Below are 11,446 nucleotides of genomic sequence, written 5' to 3' on the forward strand. Positions count from 1 at the left end.
CTGTCCACTTGGGTGGCCATTTTAAGGGATCTATGTATCTGCACACCAAGATCCCTCTGTTCCTCCACACTGCCAAGAATCCTATCCTTAATGATATCCTTATCCTTATCCTTAGGACTCTACAACTGTAGTGTCTCCCACCCGCCCTCCTCCTCTAACCTAGTTAATAAGGTAAGGTTCATTCTAAACTTTCTCTATTGAATATAAGTTTGTTATTAATTTGTTATTATTACTTGAAGTAAGCTTTCTGCTTTAGTATTGAGTGGGTGTTCAGATAAGTGGGGTATGGATGCTAGGGCAGTTGCTTGCTGCTCCTGCAGAATGTGGCAGTTGGGAGATGTGGCACACGTCTCCGCTGGCTACATCTGCGGGAAGTGCACCCAGCTACAGCTCCTTGAAAACCGTGTTAGGGAAATGGAGCTGGAGCTGGATGAACTACGGATCATTCGGGAGGCAGAGGGGGTAATTGAGAGGAGTTATCGGGAGTTGGTCACTCCTAAGGCTCAGGATGAGGATAGATGGGTTACAGTTAGGGGGAGGAAAGGGGACAGACAGACAGTGCAGAGATCCCCTGTGGGCATTCCCCTCAGCAATAAGTATACCGTTTTGGATACTGCTGGGGGGGATGACCTACCAGAGGAAAGCCATAGTAGACAGTTCTCTGGCACTGAGCCTGACACTGTGGCAAAGAAGGGAAGGGGGCAGAATAGAAAAGTACTCGTGGTAGGGGACTCGATAGTTAGGGGAATCGACAGGAGATTTTGTGGGCAAGATCGGGATTCCCGGAAGGTATGTTGCCTCCCTGGTGCCAGGGTCCGGGACGTCTCCGATCGGGTGTATAAAGTTCTGAAAGGGGAGGGCGAACAGCCAGAAATCGTGTTACATATTGGCACAAATGATATAGCCAGAAATAGGTTTGAGGATATAAAAAGTGATTTCAGGGAGTTAGGATGGAAGCTGCAGAGCAGGACGAACAGAGTAGTGTTCTCTGGTTTACTACCGGTGCCACGAGATAGCGAGGTGAGGAACAGGGAGCGGGCGCAGCTGAACACGTGGCTACGCAGCTGGTGTAGGAGGGAGGGCTTCAGATATGTTGATAATTGGGATGCCTTCTGGGGAAGTTGGGACCTGTACAAGAAGGACGGGTTGCATCTGAACTGGAAGGGGACCAATGTCCTGGGTGGAAGGTTTGCTCGAGTAGTTCGAGAGGGTTTAAACTAGTATGGCAGGGGGGTGGGAACCTGAGCTGTATACCAGAGGTGAGCGTTGATGCAGGTGAGGCAGTAGCAAGAGGTAGACCAGCTAGTGGGAAGGATTTTCCTGGGAAGGAACCAAGGGATCGGTTAAAGTGTGTTTGCTTTAATGCAAGGAGTATCAGGAATAAAAGTGATGAACTTAGAGCATGGATCAGTACCTGGTGCTACGATGTTGTGGCCATAACAGAGACATGGGTTTCTCATGGGCAGGAATGGTTGCTGGATGTTCCAGGGTTTAGAACATTTAAAAAGAATAGGGAGGGGGGAAAAAGAGGAGGGGGTGTAGCACTACTAATCAGAGAGGGTATCACAGCTACAGAAGCTTCCTTTGTCGAGGAAGATCTGCCTACTGAGTCAGTATGGGTGGAAATTAGGAACAGCAAGGGAGTAGTCACCTCGTTAGGGGTTTACTACAGGCCCCCCAATAGCAGCAGGGAGATTGAAGAAAGCATAGGTCGACAGATTTTGGAAAAGTGTGGACGCAGTAGGGTTGTTGTAATGGGTGACTTTAACTTTCCTAATATTGATTGGAACCTCCTTCGAGCAGAAGATTTGAATGGAGCTGTTTTTGTAAGGTGTGTTCAGGAGGGTTTCCTAACGCAGTACGTTGACAGGCCGACGAGGGGAGAGGCCATTCTAGACTTGGTGCTCGGAAACGAGCCGGGGCAGGTATCAGATCTTGTGGTGGGAGAGCATTTTGGTGATAGTGACCATAACTGCCTCACATTTTACATAGCTATGGAGAAGGAGAGGATTAGGCAGAATGGGAGGATATTTAATTGGGGAAGAGGAAACTATGATGCGATTAGACATGAGTTAGGAAGCATGGACTGGGAGCAGTTGTTCCATGGTAAGGGAACTATAGACATGTGGAGATGGTTTAAGGAACAGTTGTTGGGAGTGATGAGTAAATATGTCCCTCTGAGACAGGCAAGAAGGGGTAAGATTAAGGAACCTTGGATGACGAGAGCGGTGGAGCTTCTAGTGAAAAGGAAGAAGGTAGCTTACATAAGGTGGAGGAAGCTAGGGTAAAGTTCAGCTAGAGAGGATTACATGCAGGCAAGGAAGGAGCTCAAAAATGGTCTGAGGAGAGCCAGGAGGGGGCACGAGAAAGGCTTGGCAGAAGGAATCCGGGAAAACACAAAGGCATTTTACACTTATGTGAGGAATAAGAGAATGGTCAAAGAAAGAGTAGGGCCGATCAGGGATAGCATAGGGAACTTGTGCGTGGAGCCTGAGGAGGTAGGGGAAGCCCTAAATGAGTTTTTTGCTTCTGTCTTTACGAAAGAAACCAACTTTGTAGTGAATGAAACCTTTGAAGAGCAGGTGTGCATGCTGGAATGGATAGAGATAGACGAAGCTGATGTGCTGAAAATTTTGTCAAACATTAAGATTGACAAGTCGCCAGGCCCGGATCAGATTTGTCCTCGGCTGCTTTGGGAAGCGAGAAATGCAATTGCTTCGCCACTTGCGAAGATCTTTGCATCCTCGCTCTCCACTGGAGTCGTACCTGAGGACTGGAGAGAGGCAAATGTAATTCCTCTCTTCAAGAAAGGAAATAGGGAAATCCCCGGCAATTATAGACCGGTAAGTCTCACGTCTGTCGTCTGCAAGGTGTTAGAAAGGATTCTGAGGGATAAGATTTATGACCATCTGGAAGAGCATGGCTTGATCAAATACAGTCAACACGGCTTTGTGAGGGGTAGGTCATGCCTTACAAACCTTATCGAGTTTTTTGAGGATGTGACTAGAAAGGTTGATGAGGGTCGAGCTGTGGATGTGGTGTATATGGACTTCAGTAAGGCATTTGATAAGGTTCCCCATGGAAGGCTCATTCAGAAGGTCAGGAGGAATGGGATACAGGGGAACTTAGCTGCTTGGATACAGAATTGGCTGGCCAACAGAAGACAGCGAGTGGTAGTAGAAGGAAAATATTCTGCCTGGAAGTCAGTGGTGAGTGGGGTTCCACAGGGCTCTGTCCTTGGGCCTCTACTGTTTGTAATTTTTATTAATGACTTGGACGAGGGAATTGAAGGATGGGTCAGCAAGTTTGCAGACGACACAAAGGTCGGAGGTGTCGTTGACAGTGTAGAGGGCTGTTGTAGGCTGCAGCGGGACATTGACAGGATGCAGAGATGGGCTGAGAGGTGGCAGATGGAGTTCAACCTGGATAAATGCGAGGTGATGCATTTTGGAAGGTCGAATTTGAAAGCTGAGTACAGGATTAAGGATAGGATTCTTGGCAGCGTGGAGGAACAGAGGGATCTTGGCGTGCAGATACATAGATCCCTTAAAATGGCCACCCAAGTGGACAGGGTTGTTAAGAAAGCATATGGTGTTTTGGCTTTCATTAACAGGGGGATTGAGTTTAAGAGTCGTGAGATCTTGTTGCAGCTCTATAAAACTTTGGTTAGACCGCACTTGGAATACTGCGTCCAGTTCTGGGCGCCCTATTATAGGAAAGATGTGGATGCTTTGGAGAGGGTTCAGAGGAGGTTTACCAGGATGCTGCCTGGACTGGAGGGCTTATCTTATGAAGAGAGGTTGACTGAGCTCGGTCTCTTTTCATTGGAGAAAAGGAGGAGGAGAGGTGACCTAATTGAGGTATACAAGATAATGAGAGGCATAGACAGAGTTGATAGCCAGAGACTATTTCCCAGGGCAGAAATGGCTAGCACGAGGGGTCATAGTTTTAAGCTGGTTGGTGGAAAGTATAGAGGGGATGTCAGAGGCAGGTTCTTTACGCAGAGAGTTGTGAGAGCATGGAATGCGTTGCCAGCAGCAGTTGTGGAAGCAAGGTCATTGGGGTCATTTAAGAGACTGCTGGACATGCATATGGTCACAGAAATTTGAGGGTGCATACATGAGGATCAATGGTCGGCACAACATTGTGGGCTGAAGGGCCTGTTCTGTGCTGTACTGTTCTATGTTCTATGTTCTATTAATCCTGTACTCAGCTTTCAAATTCAACCTTCCAAAATGCATCACCTCGCATTTATCCAGGTTGAACTCCATCTGCCACCTCTCAGCCCATCTCTGCATCCTGTCAATGTCCCGCTGCAGCCTACAACAGCCCTCTACACTGTCAACGACACCTCCGACCTTTGTGTCGTCTGCAAACTTGCTGACCCATCCTTCAATCCCCTTATCCAAGTCATTAATAAAAATTACAAACAGTAGAGGCCCAAGGACAGAGCCCTGTGGAACCCCACTCACCACTGACTTCCAGGCAGAATATTTTCCATCTACTACCACTCGCTGTCTTCTGTTGGCCAGCCAATTCTGTATCCAAGCAGCTAAGTTCCCCTGTATCCCATTCCTCCTGACCTTCTGAATGAGCCTACCATGGGGAACCTTATCAAATGCCTTACTGAAGTCCATACCTCGAGCTTCCTTTGATCTCCATTGGAAAAGTAAATGTGGGAAGACAAGAATATAGAGTTCAGAGTGGAATTGCAACAGAAATTTAAAATAACCAGTGATCAGAAGCTCAGAGTCGTATTTATGAACTGAATGGTGATATTCAGTGAAGCAGTCACCCAATTCCTGTTCAAATTCCCCAGTGTAGAAGAGTATATAAAGAGCAGCGAGTTCATTTACTAAATTTACAGAAGGGGAAGAGAATTACTGGAGGAAGTGTTTGTAGCCCTGGATGGTGGGTTGGGAGATGAAAGTGTAGGAGTTGAGTTTGCTGCACTTTATAATGGACAGTTGTGTGGATAAAGGAGTGGAGTAGGGTAGTAAAGTGACAGAGGATGGACCAAGATATTACAGAAGGAATAATCTCTTTGGATTGTTGAAAGGACACAAAATTAAGATGGGAGCTGGAGGGGGCATTTGGAACTGATACAGTGCAAAAGTGGGGAAAATTGCCAGTGATGATCCAGGTGAATGTGGAGGCCAATCAAATGGAAGTGAGGGCAGAAATGTGAGAAAAAGAATAGATATAGTCATGCCTTAAGTAGGAAATCCTTTATTGAGGAAAAGGGAAGCTCTGTCAGAAGTATCAAATGGAAGTTTGCATTGCCAGAACAGCTGGGACAGAGATGAAAAAGCTAGGACAATCTCGCAAGGAGTATGGTCATCAATACTTTTGGAAGCTACTGTTTGATGTTGAGTGGTGGGGTCATGTTCAGAGGTGGGAATGTAGGAGGTGGTTTTGGAAAATTGCAGCATAGCCTCACCCAAGTTCACGAAACAACCTCAACCTAATTGACCAAGGGGCAGGTTCAGGTGGAACTGGGTACAGGAGAAATTGTTCTTTTGAGGAATTGGAGAAATTGTAAGCTATCGTTTCACAGTACATGGTTAGGGTAGCTGGATATGGTAGTAGGTTCTAGGATATGGTTTCACTGGTGGTGGGGGGATGAGCTATTGATCTTGGGTTATCATGCTAGTGGCATATTTAAAGTGGACCACTCGCTCGTAAAACACACACACACACACACACACACACACACACACGCACATGCACACAAGGGACCTTGAGCCAGCATCATCCTTCATCTCAGTTACACAGTGGATAATGCATTGAACAGCCCTGTCAGAAGGATGAGCTACCATATTGATCTAAATTAGATAAATATACTCCAGGGAGAGCAGGCTCCCAGTTGTAGACTCACAACTTCAGTGCACAATTCACATAGAAACATAGACGATAGGAGCAGGAGGAAGCCATTTAAGCCTGCTCTGCCATTCTTCACAATCATGGCTGATCATCAACTGAATAACCTAATCCTGCTTTCTCCCCATAACCTTTGATCCCATTCACCCCAAGTGCTATATCTAGTCGCCTCTTGAATACATTCGATGTTTTGGCGTCAACTACTTCCTGTGGTAATGAATTCCCCAGGCTCACCACTCCTTGGGTGAATAAATGTCTCCTCATCTCCGTCCTAAATCGTCTACCCTGAATCCTCATACTGTGAACCCTTGCTCTGGACACGCTCATTCCACCATCTGTAACATCCTCTACCCAGTCCAGACCTATTAGCATTTTATAAATCTATATGAGATCCCCCCTTATTTGTCTAAACTCTAGCGTAAGCAATCACAACCTATTCCATCTGTCCACATACATTAGACCCGCCATCCCCGGAATGGTAAACCTTGGTAAACCTTCGCTGCACTCCCTCGTGAGCAAGAACATCCTTCCTCAGAAAAGGGGACCAAAATTGCACACAATATTCCAGGTGGGGTCTCACCAAGGCCCTGTACAACTGCAACAATGCATCCCTGCTCCTGTACTCAAAACCTCTCGCAATGAAGGCCAACATACCATTTGCCTTCTTTACCACCTGCTGCTACTGCATGGTTACCTTCAGCGACTGGTGCACACTCCCCTCTTCCAATTTACAGTCATTCAGGTCTTAACTTGCCTTCTTGTTTTTGCTTCCAAAGTGAATAACCTCATATTTATCCAAATTATGCTGCATCCGTCATTGATTTGCCCGCTCATCCAACCTGTCGACATCACACCGAGGGATCTCTGCACCCCATCACAGTTCACTCTCCCAACCCAACTTGGTACCATCTGCAAACTTGTGATGTTACATTTTGTTCCTTCATCCACATCAATATATATTGTGAACACCTGGGGTCCCAGCACAGATCCCTGTGGTACCCCACTAGTTACTGCCTGCCAATTTAAAATGGACCCATTAATTCCTAATCTTTGTTCTCTCTCTGCCAACCAGTTTCATATCCATCTCAATACACTTGCCCCAATCCCATGTGCTTTAATCTTGCACATTAATCCCCTTATGTAGGACATTATCAAATGGTTTCTGAACGTCCAAATATACTAAATTGACTGGCTCCCCCTTGTCAACTCTACTAGTTACATAGAACATAGAGAATATAGAACATAGAACATTACAGCATAGTACAGGCCCTTCGGCCCTCGATGTTGTGCCGACCTGTCATACCGATCTCAAGCCCATCTAACCTACACTATTCCATGTACGTCCATATGCTCATCCAGTGACGACTTAAATGTACCTAAAGTTGGCGAATCTATAACAGTTGCAGGCAAAGTGTTCCATTCCCTTACTACTCTCTGAGTAAAGTACCTCTGACATCTGTCCGCTATCTTTCACCTCTCAATTTAAAGCTATGCCCCCTCGTGCTCACCATCACCATCCTAGGAAAAAGGCTCTCCCTATCCACCCTATCTAACCCTCTGATTATTTTATATGTTTCAATTAAGTAGTCCTATTTAGTAAAAAAAAATTGAAGAACACTTCTACAATCTTTTCAACAGTGACACTACTTAATGGAATGGCCTCTGGAAATTTAATCGACACGTCCATTATAGTCCACAAATACTGATGCCCACCTTTTGTTTTTGGGAGGGGTCTTACACAACCAATTAAGGCTCTTGTAAAAAGTTCCTCAAATGTTGGAATAAGTATTAATGGTTCTGGTTTTATCACTGCCTGAGGTTTTCTTATTACCTGACACGTATGACGTGTCTGGCAAAATTCAAAAACACCTTTATGCAGTCTAGGCCAATAAAAATGATTTCCTATTTTGGTTTGCTTTTTCATTAATCCCAAATGACTTCCTACTGTTACCTTCTGGGGTCCGCGGAACCTCCTTTCTATATCATACGTGGGGCCAGTGGCGCAATGGATAACGTGCCTGACTATGGATCAGGAGACTGAACATTCGATTCCTAGCTGGCTGATGTGCAAGTCACAATTTCTTTGGTGGGCAGTACGGTGGCTCAGTGGTTAGCATGGTTGCCTCATCTTCATAGAATTCTAACAGATTTGTCAAGTGTGATTTCCCCTCCATAAATTCATGCTCACTCTGTCTGATTCTGCCACTGCTTTCTGAGTGCTCTGCTATAAAATCCTTGGCAATGGATTCGAGAATTTTCTCCACTACTGATGTTAGGTTTACTAGTCTAAAATTCCCTGTTTTCTCTCTACCTCCTTTTTTGAATATTGGAGTGACATTAGCTGCCCTCCAATCTGCAGTGACTGTTCCAAAGTCTATAGAATCCTGGAAGATGACCACCAATGCATCCACTATTTCTACTTCTTAAAATACTCTGGGATGTTGATTATCAGGCCTTGGGGATTTATCAGCCTTCAAGCCCAGCTGGTTTCCCAGCACCACTTCTGTACTAATATTGATCTTACCTCAGTTCTTTTCTGTCTCTAAATTTTTCATCCTCCAACAGTTCTGGTACCTGATTTGTGACCTCTTTTGTGAAGGCAGAGCCAAAGTATGTATTCAGTTCCTCAGCCATTTCTTTGCCTCCTATTATACAATCCCCCTTTTCTGTCTGTAGGGGACCTATGTTTGTCTTTATCAATCTCTTTTTCTTCACGTACCTACAGAAACTCTTAGCATCAGTCTTTATGTTCCCTGCAAGCTTACTTCGTGCTCTATTTTCCCATTCTTAATCAATCCCATGGCCCATTGCTGAATTCTAAACTGCTCCCAATCCCCAGATTTATTATTTTTCTCGGCCAGTCTGTATGCTTCTCCCTTGGATCGGTTACTATCTCTTATTTCCTTTTTAAGTCATGGATTGGCCCCCATATCTATTTTGGTTTTGCGACAGACAGGAATAAACATTTGAACAGTTCCCACTTGCGTTCCTTGAATGTTTGTCTTTGCTTATCCATTGCCATCCCTTTACGTAACTCTTCCCAATCTATCAAGACCAACTCATGCCTCATTTCCTCATAGTTTCCTTTATTAAGGTTCAGCACCCTCGTCTCTGAATCAACAACTCATTCTCCATCTTAATAAAAAATTCTGTCATGTTGCAATCACTCTTCCCCAAGGGGTCTCGCACAACTAGATTGGCAATGATTCCCTTCTCATTACACAGTACCGAGTCTAAGATGGTCTGCTCTTTAGGTGGTTCCTCTACATTATCGGTCAAGAAAACCATCTTGTATACACTCCAAGAATTCCTCTTCTACGGCATTGTGGTGAATTTGATTTGCTCATGTGCAGATTAAAATCACCCATGATCACCAATATTCCCTTATCACTTGCATCTCTAATTTACTGTTTAATGCCATTCTCAACATCACCACTTTGGTTTGGGGGTCTATATATGACACCTACGAATGTTTTTTGCCCCTGGGTATTTCTTAACTCTACCCAAACAGACTCAACCTTGACAAAGCTAATATCCTTTCTCACTATTGTGAGAATTTCCTCTTTAACTAGCAATGCCGCTCTGCCACATTTTCCTTTTTGCCTGTCCTTCCAAAGCACTGAATACTCTAGGACATTCAGTTCCCATCCCTGCGTACCCTGCAGCCATGTCTCTGCAATTCCCATTATATCATAACCGTTTATGTGATCTTCGGTTGCTGAAGTTAAGGACATGATTGAAATTGACGTACCTTGTCACACATGCACCGACAGAAAAGGCACCTTTAATTACCAAAGAATTACAGCATCTGATATTTCTATGAGTAAGTCAGGATAGAAGTGTTTATGTATTTTTCCTGGTAGCTGTGGCACAGTTGGTGGCACTCTTGTTTCTGATCAGATGTTGTGGTTTGAATTATACCCCGGAGATTTGAGTGTGTAATCTAAGTCTGGCATATCCCAATACACATATTCAGACTGCAATTTCCATTTGTTATGTGAATTGCAGATACAAAGAAGACCCTTGCTCTGATGTTAAAATAGTATCAGAGATAATGGGAACTGCAGATGCTAGAGAATTCCAAGATAATAAAATGTGAGGCTGGATGAACACAGCAGGCCTTGCAGCATCTCAGGAGCACAAAAGCTGACGTTTCGGGCCTAGACCCTTCATCAGAGAGGGGGATGGGGAGAGGGAACTGGAATAAATAGGGAGAGAGGGGGAGGCGGACCGAAGATGGAGAGTAAAGAAGATAGGTGGAGAGAGTATAGGTGGGGAGGTAGGGAGGGGATAGGTCAGTCCAGGGAAGACGGACAGGTCAAGGAGGTGGGATGAGGTTAGTAGGTAGCTGGGGGTGCGGCTTGGGGTGGGAGGAAGGGATGGGTGAGAGGAAGAACCGGTTAGGGAGGCAGAGACAGGTTGGACTGGTTTTGGGATGCAGTGGGTGGGGGGGAAGAGCTGGGCTGGTTGTGTGGTGCAGTGGGGGGAGGGGACGAACTGGGCTGGTTTAGGGATGCAGAGGGGAAGGGGAGATTTACGCCATTTACAATCCGACCCCACCACCCAAGACATTTTTCCATCCCCTCCCCTGTCTGCTTTCCGGAGAGACCACTCTCTCCGTGACTCCCTTGTTCGCTCCACACTGCCCTCCAACCCCACCACACCCGGCACCTTCCCCTGCAACCGCAGGAAATGCTACACTTGTCCCCACACCTCCTCCCTCACCCCATCCCAGGCCCCAAGATGACATTCCACATTAAGCAGAGGTTCACCTGCACATCTGCCAATGTGGTATACTGCATCCAGTGTACCCGGTGCGGCTCCCTCTACATTGGGGAAACCAAGCGGAGGCTTGGGGACCGCTTTGCAGAACACCTCTGCTCAGTTCGCAACAAACAACTGCACCTCCCAGTCGCAAACCATTTCCACTCCCCCTCCCATTCTCTAGATGACATGTCCATCATGGGCCTCCTGCAGTGCCACAATGATGCCACCCGAAGGTTGCAGGAACAGCAACTCATATTCCGCCTGGGAACCGTGCAGCCATATGGTATCAATGTGGACTTCACCAGTTTCAAAATCTCCCCTTCCCCTACTGCATCCCTAAACCAGCCCAGTTCGTCCCCTCCCCCCACTGCACCACACAACCAGCCCAGCTCTTCCCCCCCACCCACTGCATCCCAAAACCAGTCCAACCTGTCTCTGCCTCCCTAACTGGTTCTTCCTCTCACCCATCCCATCCTCCCACCCCAAGCCGCACCCCCAGCTACCTACTAACCTCATCCCACCTCTTTGACCTGTCCGTCTTCCCTGGACTGACCTATCCCCTCCCTACCTCCCCACCTATACTCTCTCCACCTATCTTCTTTACTCTCCATCTTCGGTCCGCCTCCCCCTCTCTCCCTATTTATTCCAGTTCCCTCTCCCCATCCCCCTCTCCGATGAAGGGTCTAGGCCCGAAACGTCAGCTTTTGTGCTCCTGAGATGCTGCTTGGCCTGCTGTGTTCATCCAGCCTCACATTTTATTACCTTTCTCTGATGTTGTTGGGATGAAATGCAGAGGACC

This window comes from Stegostoma tigrinum, chromosome 11, assembly GCF_030684315.1.
Source record: "Stegostoma tigrinum isolate sSteTig4 chromosome 11, sSteTig4.hap1, whole genome shotgun sequence".
NCBI classification, from domain to species: Eukaryota; Metazoa; Chordata; class Chondrichthyes; order Orectolobiformes; family Stegostomatidae; genus Stegostoma; species Stegostoma tigrinum.